The sequence below is a fragment of the Halichoerus grypus genome, chromosome 5 (assembly GCF_964656455.1).
Source record: "Halichoerus grypus chromosome 5, mHalGry1.hap1.1, whole genome shotgun sequence".
NCBI classification, from domain to species: domain Eukaryota; kingdom Metazoa; phylum Chordata; class Mammalia; order Carnivora; family Phocidae; genus Halichoerus; species Halichoerus grypus.
In genome coordinates, this window is record NC_135716.1 from 125570602 (window position 1) to 125584916 (window position 14315).

The following is a 14315-nucleotide window of genomic DNA, read 5'->3' on the forward strand; positions in this document are numbered from 1 at the left end:
ACAATGACTTTGTTTTCTTTATCTAGCACCTACAACAGGCAGGAAACTTTGCCTGTGCCATAGGATATACAAAAGTAAGACTCAAAAAGCTAAGAATATGAGTAGGACAAAATCCATGCCAAGCAGCATAAGAACATCCCTGTAAATGTGGAGCAAGAGCAGGAACAACAGCATCTGACTGGGGTCCAGGAAAGTAGAGATGTGGTTGAGATTGAGCCAGATAAAATGCATGAGTTTCATTCAGTAGAGATGTGTGAGTGAAGCTTTCCAGGTAGAGGGAACAGAGCAAGGAGGCAAGAAAATATGGGGTTATTCATAGATACATAGCACTTTGTCTTCCTGGGGCACAGAGGAGGAGAAAAAGCTGGAAACACAAATGATAACTTGATGGACTGCCTGAAATACCAAGCTGAGAAGCCTACTGAGTTGGCTAGGGGATGGAACACCAAAGGAGGTTTTGTTTGTTTGCTTGCTTAATTTCTTAAAGGTGACTGTTATAAGTTAACATAACATCAGTGCTTAAGATGTTTTGGAGCAGGGAGACACTAAAGCTAGGCAGCAACTCGTTAGGAGGCTACTCCAACTGGCTCAGACAAAAGTAATGAGGGATGGAAACTAGAGGAGTGGCAAGGGGAATACAAAGGCAGAAAAAGATATGAGAAACTCAATGTAGGTGGTAGGCAGAGACCGTGCCTCCTGATTGGATAGAGGTGCAGATGGGAAATTCAGAGATGCCTAGAGTTTGAGTCTAGGTAACTGTATGAATCCTGGTCCTATCAGGAGAAACCAGGGTGGTCAGAGCAAGAACTGATTTAAAAGAATAAGAGGATAAAGCCCTTGGCTTCCAAAGTCCTAGTTTTCATCCAGATGGTGGGTCATCTGAATGGAGCCACCCAGGAGTCAAGTGGAAGGTCAAGTCTAGAGCAAGAAGAAAGAACAGAGTGGAGGGCAGATGTCAGGAATAACTCTGCCTTGAAGTCCGGGGTGAAGACACAATGAGATATTGCTCCACGAAGCTGGGCTTGGCCCTTGATTCTTCTTCAAACTTAAGGGAAGCCAAATAACTTTCCAGGAATGACTGGATATGTGTTGCTGTGTTTCCAGCTTACCACTTTCCTGGTGAAATAAGCTTCTTTCTGCTCTTCACAGAACATCCCAAAGGAGAAAAGAAACCCAAAGCCAGCCCCTGTTCCTCACTGGGTCACGGTCACCATCTCTGCAAGGAAAAGCCAGAGACCCCAAAAGAAGTCTTCGCTCTTGCTCAGCTCCCATAATTTATAAAAGCCCCATCCCTCTGTCTAGCCAGCCTAATTTTCCAATCACCTGAAAGTCCCTTGAGTTCTGCCTCCTCAAAACCCCTTATCTCACCACTAACTACCACCGCCTTACTTCATTTAACCTTCTAATTATGAAAAACTGTTTTAATTTGCTACTCTGTGGAATCATTATGTCCACAACATTGCAATGTGTCAAGGTAACAGCTTAAATGAGGTGATGGATCTTACAAGTTTAAAGGGACACAGACCAGAACAGTTGGCTAAATAAAAGCAAAGAGGCCAGTCACCCATTAAGTAAACAGGTAAGAACCTTTTTTATCGCCATCCAGTAGCTTGTTGCAAAACAACAGTTTTCTTTGAAGGAGACCCAGATGGGATTTGTGCCTTTTGTCTACTCCAGAGCTCAGCATGGCTCTCTGGTTCTCCTGCTTGCTGCACTGCATTGCATGGCTGGGGGTTTAGGGACAAAGGCACAGAGGGCCTTTCTGAATTCGTTGATCTCGCGTAGCCACACATACATAATGCATACATGAGAGGAAAATAAATCAACCATTTGGAGAGAAACTTCAAAATGGAATGAAATCACAGTTGTAAGAGTCTGCTCCCTAGTAATCCATGTCTGCCTCCCATGTTTTATCAAAGGGAACCAAGTAATGAGCACAGAGAGGATGAGGGGAGCAAATGGAGAGTAGAAGCCAGACAGACTCCTCTGTGCTTGACCTGGAATCATATTCTGCAGTGGGCAGAGGTGTTCCTTTCATAACTCAGGCTTTGCCTGGACCAGACTCTTTGCCTTTTTTTACGTTTCAATATTCTTCTTTAACATGAAAGCATTCTCAGAGTGCTGATATAAAACCACCCTGAAATTTCACTAGAAAAGGTATAATTTCAAGCACATTCTGTACTTCAGACAGCAAGGACACAGGACGCCACATTGACACACATCCTTCCAGCAGTCATTCCTGCCAAATCATGACCTTGAGTTTCAGCAATTACAATAAAGCCTGTGGATGAGGCTTTTGGAAGTCTACCATACCAGAACGCAGTGAGAATGTGTGTGTGTGTTTGTGGGAGGGATGTGGGAGATGGGGAAGTAACAAAATACTAATACATATGATATATATGAATGTATTTACTCCTCTAAGCCACTCATTGAGCCCATGCTCTGTACAGACTTGGTGAGGTGCTGAAAAAGCAGAAATAAAACCCTAAAAGACATGAAATGATGCCTCCAGACAGTCACACCTTATTGCAACTGGCAAGTAAACAGAAGGGTAGAATGCCACATGTCAAATGAGGTAACGGGGGTTATGCACAGGGCGCTGTACCAGCTGAGAGGGAGTGGGGAGGGTTGTGCGGGGGCAGTTCCGGGAATGCTTGTTTGGGGAGGCAGCATGCAAAAGGAGTCCTGAAGAATGAGGAGGAGTTAGACAAGGGAAGATGGAAAGGGCATTCCAGGCAGAGGGAACAGCATAGACTAAGGCCTTTGGTAAAGAGCACATAGACTATGTGGTGGGAGATGATGGTAGGGAAGTAGATGGGGTTCAAATCCAAACACAAAAAATAGTAAGCCAAACACATTCAGTCAGATGCAATTATCTGTCCCATCCATCTTACGTTAGGATAATGAAAGGATAAATGCATACAAGTGCTATGCTTTATAGTTCTAAAACGTTCTTCACTTTCCAATCAAGTGAAAGTGTATCAATCACGTCATCTTATTTGAAATTGCCTTCTAACACACCACAATGCCTTGTTTCCAGTTACTTAAGTTTATTCCATCAGTGACTTGTTCAAGCAATTGTTCTAAGTCCATCAACACTCAGCAAATTAGAAGACTCTACCTATTTCTCTGCTCTATGTCTAACGATCTGTTTATGGAAGCAATTGCTGCTGCCTTTACTGAAGTAATCGGGGCATCTCCTAGATCCAACAACCAGCAACTAGGTAAGAAAAAACAACAATTAAGTACTCATCAAGTTTATGATGTATAAGACTCAATCTGACAAAATTTCCATACTGCAAAAATAGGCATTAAATTTAATAGGCCATTCCTCTAAGATCAGAAGTATGAACTTAGGGGCATCTGGCTGGCTCAGTCAGTAGAGCATGTGACTCTCAATCTCAGAGTCATAGTTCAAACCCCATGTTGGGCATGAAGCCTACTTAAAAAAAAAAAAAAAGTATGATCTTAATATGAAAATGCACCATTCTGGCACACAGTGAGTACTCAAAAATGGGAAATGTTATCATTATAACTACTAATTGTCAGAGCCTTGTTGGCTGTTAGCCAGTTGGTAAGAATTGGCCAGCCCATGTGAATGCATGATAAAAACTTGGAGATATCTTTTCTCAAATATTCCAAGCAGCTGCACACCCTTGAACTATTCAGTCCACCCGAGCTCTGAGAGAATGTCACTGTGCCCAAATAGATCTGATGAATTGCTTTAGGGAAAGCTTTCTCCTTCTTTGTTCCTCATTTTGGGCAAGTCTGAAGGGGCCTTTAACAGCTGAGACATTTAGAATTTAATCCCCTCTGTGCTGCAAAAATATGCATCAAAAATGTGGCATTCCAGTTGCTTGCTCTTTAGAGTTGGAATATCATTTATCAGACTTATAGCAGAAATACCTATTTCAAAATAAAACCCAAAGAGAATTCATGATTTAGGGAGAAAACAATTGCAAATATTTGTACCTAGCAAATTTGCAAGCTATATTAATGTTTGTATGTTTTTATTCTTTCCACCACAGAATTAGTCTTTAACCTCAGGATAAAGTCTTTACCTTTTAATTTAGTCAGCTGCTAGATTTTTTGTTTCTTTTTCATAAATGATTAGCAATAGTATAAAGCTGTATTTTTCCATTTAAATAGTATTATTTAATTACCAAAGTAGTTGCTTTCCAGGGTAAAACTGTATATATTTTGTCCATATGCTGTCATTTATCAATAATAAATATTTGTGTTGACTATTTATATCAGTGCACAAACCCCCTCACACCTTGACAAGTGTCTACCCATTACATATGTGTGACCTTATCAAATACAAATTCTTCTCCCATATAGAAAATTGTATCATCAATTTAATTCTACCTTGTGTCATTGGCCAAGCTCTAGGTGTGGTTCTCCCAAAATACAATGAATCTTTTTCTCATTTGTACAAGGATGAATTAGCAAAGCTCAGAGTATACAGATAAAATCTTCATTTGTTTTATTTATCTACTGAATCAACAAACTGTATCCTGCTTATTAAACTATAATGAACTCTGGGGAAAACATCACCCATTTGTTGGGAGGGGGTGAAGAAAGGGAGGTAATAACAGGGGGCCAGACCTAAATCGGTAGAGTCCATACTTAGGCAGCATAGCTGGTGATAGAATCATTGAGGTCATCAAGAAGAGAGTAGTGAATGTCAAACAAGGTCAACATAAGAGAATAAGCAGCATTTCAGAATCCACAAAACTGCTGAAGAAAATGTGATGACCTAAAAGAAATATATTTTGGGAGTAGGCTTTGAGGAGGGCAGAAGGAGTGGAGCTAGAGAGGCAGAAAGGGATCTGACTAGGGAAGGTCTTGTATATCATGCCAAGGAGTCTGGACTTATACTCTAGAATCCAAAGAAGAGGTCTAAGTGTGAGATAGACAGGATCAGATTTGATTTTGGGAAACTCACCCTGGACATGGTGTGGTCAATGGATGAGGACGTGGGAAAGACCCTTTTGGGAAAGACAGTGACAAGAGCAACATGGACCACTTCATCACTAATACACATTCAATTCTCAGCAAGAAAACTGCAATTGTTACTTTTAGTGATTGGCTTTTCTTCTCCTAGTAGGGGCACTAGGATTAAAGTCCAGATATAGTGTATACGAATGAACAATCATCATAGTCATAATAGAAGATAATATTTAGTGAGTGTTATTAGTTGGAGAAATGCTTCTGTAATCCTCATTTTCCAGACAAAGAGAGATGTAGAGAGTTTGAGTGACCTGTCCAAGGTCACAAAGCAAGAAAATAATAAACACAGGCATTTAACTCAGCTATTCTGACTCCAAAGCCTGTGATCTAGTGTATGAATTAACTAAGTTGTTAATTTTTACTCATACCAAAGGGAACACTCTTAGAGGACTGGTTCAGAAATTTTAAAAACTGGTAATAACCCTAAGTAGATTTTGTAATACATTTTGTCAATAAACAAAATAATTAATATGGAAAATTAAGTAGGCTGATCTGAAGCATGATAATTATATTTACCTCAAAATCAGTAATTTGTGGGCAAATTTAATTCTGGCTTTATTCCCAGTACTAAAAAGACAACTTCAGGGTACCACTGGTTAGCACTCAGGGAAAATAAAGCAATTATTCTTCCACTTCTGCTAGAGAATATTAGGTGCCCTTTGTCAATCAACAGTATGGAGTCCTATTACTAGCAGTTTGCAGGAACCAACACGATCAAATGGACAAGTCTTCCTTTCTTAGCTCCACTTTTCTGCAGTCCTTCTATTCAATGAAGATGCAGCTAAACAGCATAATGCTGATCTTTCATTAAAAAAAAAAAAAATTAAGTAGTAGACAACCTTCAATACGGTGACCTGCTTTAAGAATTTGGAACCCATGTCAACATGTCACCATCAGACACAGGTACAGTCCAGTAAGAATTACAGATCCAACAAAGAAAAACCAAGGCAATAGAGTTCTCAGGGGCACCATGGTCATAGGGAGAAATCATAGGTGGCCAAAATTTCTTCAGGGATTTTATTGCCCAAAGGAGACTCCCTATAGTTGCAAACACTATAGAGAATTTCAAGTTCACATGGGCACTATGAGTCTGTCAGATGACATGATAAGAGGTCACACTGAACTTTCTAACACCTATATTAAAACCATAGTGAAAACTGTCAATGGATATTTTATACGCCTACACATTTTTCTTATTTTATTTGAGGAGGAGACTTAGGTTTTCCTGTCCTGATTTGATTTTCAGACGGCTACAATATCAAATGAAAACAATCATGGCTACCTTGACTGAGTTTGTTTCATTTTGAAAAATTATATAAAACCAGTTTATCTCATTTTGCCTTTCATCTTTATCATACTGCTTCAGCGTATGTCCCTTCATGTGGCAGAAAGGAATCAAAATTCTCCAGAAACACAAGATAGAGCTGAAGATAGGTACTGAGTATGTAGAATGAAGGGGGCCAGAAAGCGAAGTCTCTCAGTGTGGTAGTGCAGATAGACACAGAGAAATTTAATCCAAAGGGCCAGTTCCCATGATAAGAACATCAGAGATCGAGACAGATAGCCCTGAAGTTACCTCTTTTTTTCATTAAATTCTTGAGCTTAGGGGAACAAATATCTTCCAGTCCGCCTGTTTTTGTCTCTCTCTACCCCTGGCATTCTGTAGAGGGAAGAGAGTTACTAACTAACCAGAGATGATGAAGATACTTAGGTAACCAGACCGGGTGATTTTGTTTTATTCTCTGCCACCTTATAGAACAGTGGCCTTTTTTTGGTTTCTGCAAACACCTACTTAGCATCTTTCACTCTTACAGAGATGAGTTTGTCTCTTAGAATCCAATTCTTACTTTCAAGGTGTTCAGGACACAGAAGTGGAACATAAGGATAAATTCGGATGATCCTGGTGTCATTAGTGAGGGAGTCATCCCCAGAGGCATCATGATAATGATGAGAATGACAACCATGAAGATGATGACGGGACCCTTTATTTTTCTGTGAATCTACACGATGTTGATATTGCACAGCATATATCTCTAAAAACACTTTCAGACCTGTCACCCCACATGATTCTCCCTATAACCAGTGAAGTAGGAAGGGAAGTGTGGATGCTTGGAGGTCTCATGTCCCATCTGTCGTTTCATCCTTCCCTGTTTCAGGCTGGCATCTCAACATTCTCTAAAGCCCCTTTGCTACCCAGTTCCTATGACTTTGTCCAGACTGCTCCTCACTGTACCCTGCTATTTTCTACCATCCTCATCTTTACAAGTGCAAATACAACTCAGCTCAAATGGCATATCCTCCTTAAAGCCTGTATCCCTCCCTGGCTTCCAGGTGGTGAATGAGGGTGAGGTGAGATGGGGTGGATGGAGAAGGAAGACCAAGGAAAGAGGACAGGAGGAGGAGGGAGGGAGGGAGAGGAGGGGCGGGGAGGGAAAGGTTCCCCTAGAATTTTGATTGTAATAATTCCTTGAAGGGCACCTGGGTGGCTCAGTCAGTTAAGTGTCTGACTCTTGATTTTGGCTCAGGTCATGATCTCAGAGTCATGAGATCAAGTCCCATGTTGGGCTCCATGCTGGGTGTGGAACCTGCTTAGGATTCCCTCTCTCCCTCTGCCCCTCCCTGCCCTGCTCGCTCTCTTTCTCTCTCTCAAAAAAAAAAAAAGAATTCTTTGAGAATGTGAACAAAGTCTGAGAAACATTTCAGGCAGCATAAAGCACAACATCTTGAATTTGGAAGATATTCAGTAAATATGTGTGGAAGAAATAAAAGAATGAAGGAGACAAGGAAGGATAGAAGATTAAAAATTATTCTCTTCTAAATTCAAGTGGTAAATTATCTGAAAAGTTTTGGATCATTAGGGGAAATACGTTTTTTATGTATCAAATCATTCTTTTCTTTTTTCCTCTTAATTTACCTCACTTGGATATTTCTGTGTAGATTTGATGTGGGTATGGTGGGGCAGTGGGGCAAAAGGGTTAGGATGGGGGAATATAAAGTGAAGTAGAAAGAATTTGACTATTCTGAGAATTGCCTTGAGGTTCCTGGTAGAACTTGCAGATCTGAATGGTAGTAGACCTGGTTGGAACAACATCCTTTATATGGTACATAATGGAAAGATTTAACAAATTCACGTTTTTTAGAAAACCAACTCTTGTCTGAGGATAACGCTTAAAACATGAATCCCACATCAGGGAATGAGAAATGGATAACAAAAGGATACCCAGTCCTAGTAATAAGGACAATGGCACATTTTCTGAGGGGAGGGACTCGTAAGAGCCTTGTTGTGTACTCAGCAAGTACTTTACAGGGATGAAACAGATTCTCACCAGCAGCCTATCTGCAGACTCGGGGTGGTCAAGTAACACTAAACAAGTCAATGTGTGTCACCTTGAGCATGTTGCTCTTAACGTTTTTGTGCCTCTGTTTTCTTACCTGAAATTGGAGAAACAATAGTACCTACCTAATATGACTGCGAACAGCTGAAATGATTTACTACATATGAAGAACCCTAAAAGCACTGACTGGCAAAGGAATAGTGCTCAGGAAATGTTAGCTCTCATTGTTAACGGTATTTCATCAACTCTGAGATACCATCATTGTTATTGTTAGATACACGGTTACTCTAAATATGGTAGGAAAGAAAAGCAAGATGGGGAGTCTAATAATAGACCTCTGCGAAAAGCTAAGACACCCAAATGCTATTTCCTTAAAGTTAGACTATCCCAGAAATAAAGCTGCCATTCAGAAAGGCACAGCAAGGAAGAGAAATGAAAAATAATCTCCCCTGAGAATTTGAACCACAAGCAGGTACTCATGCAGGTTTTTGATACAAGTTCACACTACTGGTGTGATTCAAGAAAAATCTCAGTAAATAATTCAATTTAAAGTGGTCTCAGGTTGGTAGTATCCCCAGGTGACCATTTGAAACAACGCAAATCCTATCTGGGGGAATTTAACTTTGTTGCAGGTTGGTGGTGACTGCAAGATAGTATTGAGAATACAATGCACCTCACTCTCAGATGTGTGGAAAAAAACATTTTAAAATCAATGAAGTATGGTGGTATCAAAGTCATTGTCATCACTCTGATCATCATCATCATCATCATCCTAGAGAACAAAGAGAATCAGGAATGGAGCCTGGATTATTCTAAACACCTATCCCTTACCCTGTACTCTAAAGGAGCCGTAACCACAAGTCCACAAAAAGAATAACAAAGAGTCTTGGAGTTGCCCTGGACATTGGAATTCACCAACATAAAAGCTTTTTTGTTTTTTGTTTTTTCTTCTTTTTGAAATTGCACAAGTTAAAACATATTTTTTTAAAGCCTCCTTTTTTGGAACATGGTTCGAAGACCCTGGGCACATATGCCTGTCATATCCCATCTCCATGCACAGCTGTCAACTGTGGCACCTCCCGGCATCTCTCTAAGGAATAGACACTGTCCTCTTGTAGGTCAAAGTTGAACCCTGGCAGAGGAACACACATATTCAAAAGTCTTTGCTGAACACAAGTAGAGTTTTGCCAGAGCACAGGTCTCATGGTGATAATAAATTGTACTGTGCCAAGAACACTTGAATTTCTAAGTGAGACAGTTGTCCTATCAATTCTGGGTTTAATATTGCATTGGCAGTAATTTGAATCGCTCATGCAACATAAAGCATATTAGTTTATTACTTATAGTCTCCTGCGCTAGGATAGCAAAGGCAGAAAGGTCTCCACTGTTAAGCAGAAGCCTGGAAATACATGCACAAAGTCGTCTGTTATCAGCGAGTCTTTTATCTACATTTTTATCATAAACAGATCAGTCAATGCCATATTTCCAACAGCACACAAGCCTTCTCTATTTAGATGTCCCAGAGGCAACTCAAATTTAATAGTCCAAATCCAAACTGATGATATCCTCCCTCCCCAATCCACTCTTCCTCATCCACCCTGTCCCTCTAGAAAGCTTTGGAGTCCCAATAACTAAAATCTCAACCTACTTAGCTATATGACTTTGAGCATCTTAATTTTCTTTGCCCATGTTCCTCATCTGTAAAATCTTCAAGTCATTATGAAAATTAAATAAGGACCTAGCTTAGTGCCCAGCACATAGCAAGCAATCAATGAACATTATTTCCTTTGTTTCTCCATGTATTAGGTCCCCTGCCCAAGCTATTCTGCGTTCATGGAATGTCTTCTTCTTTCCTTTCTCTGTGAGGAAATCTGCTAAGTATTCTTCAAGACCAAATGTAAGCGTCATCTCCTGTGAAATGGTCCTGACCCTCCAGGAAGATTTTAGAGCACTTTGTTCTGAAGCATGCTTCAGATCATATGGTAATTATTTGATTACCCATCCCCCTCCATCATTCAACTGAATTCAGAAAACACATGGCCTCCCCACATTCTCCGCAGACACATTGCTAATCAACCCCAGCACCATTTCCGCGGGTCAGGATGCAACTTCAGAATCCTATCAGCACAATGCTCCAGGCAGTAGTGGTATTCATCAATTCGACCAGGTATATTTACCTCTGTAGCACAAGACAAGTAGCAGCTTGAGGCCAGAATTATGCCTTGGTAAGTCTGTAACTAACGTGACCACAGGTAAGGGTGTTATCCTCTCTAGGCCTTGATTTCTTCATCTGTATGATGGAATGTCTTCAGGATCCTAGCTGGCTCTCATATCTAATGACACTGTAATGATGACCCAGGGACCCTGACTGGCCAGAGCTGGTGTCACTATGAGTGAGGCTTACAGCGTGGCTGTGTACATGGCCCCACGCTTGGTCAAGGCCCATTTCTTATCACAGAGTTAGGCATGCCTTCAGAGATGCGCAAATTGCACCCAGTGTCTATGTAATTGAAATAGGAATGGGGTGAGAATTTGTGATCTTTCAACTTGGTAGATAGCATCTGCCACTTACCAAAGCCTACCTGATTGCAGCTATTTTGCACCTGCTGAGAAAAAGTTTGCAGCAAAAGAGATTATTTCCTTTTTAACCCTTATCTGAAAGGAAGCTTCCATATTTTTTCAGCCAGTTGTATAGAACAGAATCAGGTTCAGTATCTCATACGTATACAGACAGACGGGTTAACACACCTGGTCAAACCCTCCCACTAAGCCTTGGCACTCCCAGTAGGAGTTTCAAAACTGGGAGTTTAGTTTGTTGAAAATCTGAAATCAAAGCAAGGAGAGTATGAAAATTTTCATTTCTGTGCATATTTCTTAAAAGAAGAAAATACCTGTTTTTGTATCTTATACGTGGCTGCATAAAGATGAAGATTTCTCTAGAGATCATTTGTTGGTTCTACAAGTCAAACATTCAGATTTGCTCAGTAAACATTATCATAAAAAATATTCACAAAGGCAGTCCCAGGGGAAGACTTACCAAAAAACAGATGTGGAGAAACAAAGGCCATTTCCGAAAATTTAGAAACATTCAGTTGACAGGAGTTAACTTGTGCTAGATCTTAATATTTTAGCTAAAATCTCAGCTCCGGTGCCCAAGACCCAACCCCGGGTGGGTATCCTATCGCCAGACTTAAGTCCCAAAGATTGAACTTTCACAACCGCTAAAGGGCTTGGCCCACGGTACACTGAACCTCCCCTGCGTATCTCTGTGCACTGTTGCAATGGCTGGCTTAATATCTCTTTCCCTGCTAGACCGTGAGTTCTTGAAAAGCAGAAGCTCTATCTGTCTTGTTCCCCAGTGCTTCCCGTTGGCAAAGGCAGCCAAGCCAGACCTTGAAAACACATGAGTAATCTGTGAACAGTCCTGAAAGGCCAAGTGAGGATGGCATGGTTCACTGCCTTCAACCAAGTGTCTATCGGCCTGCCCAGCCACAAGGGCAAGGCCACCTCCGTAGTCCAGCTTATTCTCGAGCACCTAACCATCAATTCATAAGGTGATGCTTAGGAAACACTGCCCGTTCACTTAAAAACAATATTTGCCAAATTTGGTAATTTCCCAAAGTGCAAGGTTGGCCCATAATCTTAGTATACTTTTATATCTCCTTGCATCTTGTTATTTTTAGGCAATATTTTGAAAACCAGGTTTTGCTTCTGATTTTAACAAAGGCTTTTCTTCCTGAGCAAAATAGATGAGCAGTTCAGCAAAATAGGGCAGCTTTTATCTGCAAAAAAATCTGCCTTTCAGCAGAGCAGAAAATATGAGCAAAACGGAGGCAAACACATTAAATATTTCCTATATGTGAATTGTGATTCTCTTCTCCCATGGGATGTGCAAGTGGCAAGATAGTTTATTCCCGTGTGGCATGGATAGCAGGTCCTGAATACTTCTGAATATATCACTTTTATTGCCTTTTATATTGAATTACTATGAAAGAAAAAATACTTTTGTGAGAATTCAAAATCAAAATACTTTAGGAGCTTTTAGAATCCACCTCTAGGACATAAAGAAAAGCTTAAGAAAACAAATAATTCTGTCCTGCTAAGGGATACTAGATACCACTCCCACTGAGCAAGGGCTCCTTCACAGAAGGGGAGACATTATCAAATATTTATGCTGACTTTCAGGGAAAACGGTAAGTGTTCTATTTGGGGTTCAGGTACTCTCAGTCCTGTCCCTGCTGCTTTAGAACTTGCCACGTAACGGACAATATTTGCCCCAGGGAGCTCTGACCTATAACATTTCGGCACTGCTTGCTCCTTCTGGAACTTGGCTTAAGAAGCCTCCTAATGGTGTATTTCACTAGAAATCTCAACTCTCCATGATCTATTCATCATAAAGATTCTTGTTCAAGATATACCATTTCTTATTTTTTCAGACACATTTTTGGTAGATTTCCTCTTTTTTCCATGCAATCAAGAACTCCACAAACCAAAATAAGTTCTTTCCATCACATTCGTTCCAAACTTGTCATTTTCTATTTAAGTGAGAGAAAGTTGTCTCTAGGGAAAGATAAAGTCCAAGTGGCTCAGCATGTGATAAAAGCCCCTTTATGATCTGACCTCTGACTATTTGTCCAGCTGGGCCCTCAACCTCCCCAAGTTCATACTTCATACTTTAGCTATAGTGAGCATCTTATGGCTCTTGGAAGGTTCCATGCTTTTTGATGGCTTCATACATGGTATAGTTCCTGCCACCTAAAATTTCAGTTCAGTGGGGTGCCTGGGTAGTTCAGTCAGTTAAACATCTGCCTTCGGCTCAGGTCATGATCTCAGGGTCCTGGGATCGAGTCCCACAACAGGCTCCCTACTCAGTGGAGAGTCTGCTTCTCACTCTCATTCTCCCTCTGTACACTCTTTCTCTCTCTCAAATAAATAAATAAAATCTTTAAAAAAATAAAAATAAAATTTCAGTTCAGAAAAGCAAAAAACAAAACCAAAAAATCTGTCTTCAGACACTAAAAAACTTCACTTCCTCTTGGATATTTCCTCTAGCCTTTTTATTGTTTTATCAGGAAATTAGTTCCTAGATTCTTGGGGAGTTCAAAATCAGAGAGTAAATGGATGGATGAATGGATGGATAGATAGATAGAATAAAGATAAATACAAAACACAATTTTTATATACATAAAATTTATACTGACTCAGTCATGTTATAATTGTAGTACCATTAATTCAGCACCTACTAGTGCATGGAATTATACTGGGTCCTTTGCACACATTTCCTCTAATATTTATAACTGCAATGCATGTTAATACTTTTATCCCCTGTTTCATAGCTGAAGCAACTTTTGGCCAAAGAGGATAAATGATGTGCCCAGGATAATAGCTAATAAGTAGTAATTAATGTCAAGATGCAAACCAGACCGTCCAAAAAGCTAGTGATCTTTGCATTATGCCTCGAGAATATCTTATCTTATCTGTGGTCCTATCTTTACTTAGTTATATGCCTGTCTACTCCAATAAATTACAATGCCTTGGAGGAAAGAACTACATCTTGGACCCCTCGTCCTAGAAACTCATTGTTTGGCATATAGTAGGTGCTAAGAAACGTTGGTGAATCAATAAATTAAGTGAATATAATAATTTGCCTCTGTGCTTTTTGGGTGAAAAATATTTATTATAATGGAAATCAAGATGCTTATGTATCTCTTGATGTTTTGTTTTAATCATTTTCAAGAGGCAATGGTAGTCAAAAGAAAAGATGATTTGGAGATAGACTATGGTCTAATCTCAGCTCCACACTGAATGGATTAGTGCCTATCTACAGATTTCTAAACTGTAAAATGGAGATTATAAGAGCCCCCTTTTCACAGATTTATAGGGTTTAACTCTGATAAAGATTATAAAAAGCCCTACCTTCATAAACACCAAAGTTCCATACAAATGTTGACTAATGCTGATTGTCAA

At 40.0% G+C, this 14315-nt stretch overlaps 1 protein-coding gene across 9 annotated transcripts in view; it reads right to left on the reverse strand.

The window, feature by feature from the left end:
* ST6GALNAC3 (ST6 N-acetylgalactosaminide alpha-2,6-sialyltransferase 3) overlaps positions 1 to 14315 on the reverse strand; it is a 577918-nt gene that overhangs the window by 349015 nt on the left and 214588 nt on the right. The gene's annotated exons all lie outside the window — the stretch shown is intronic.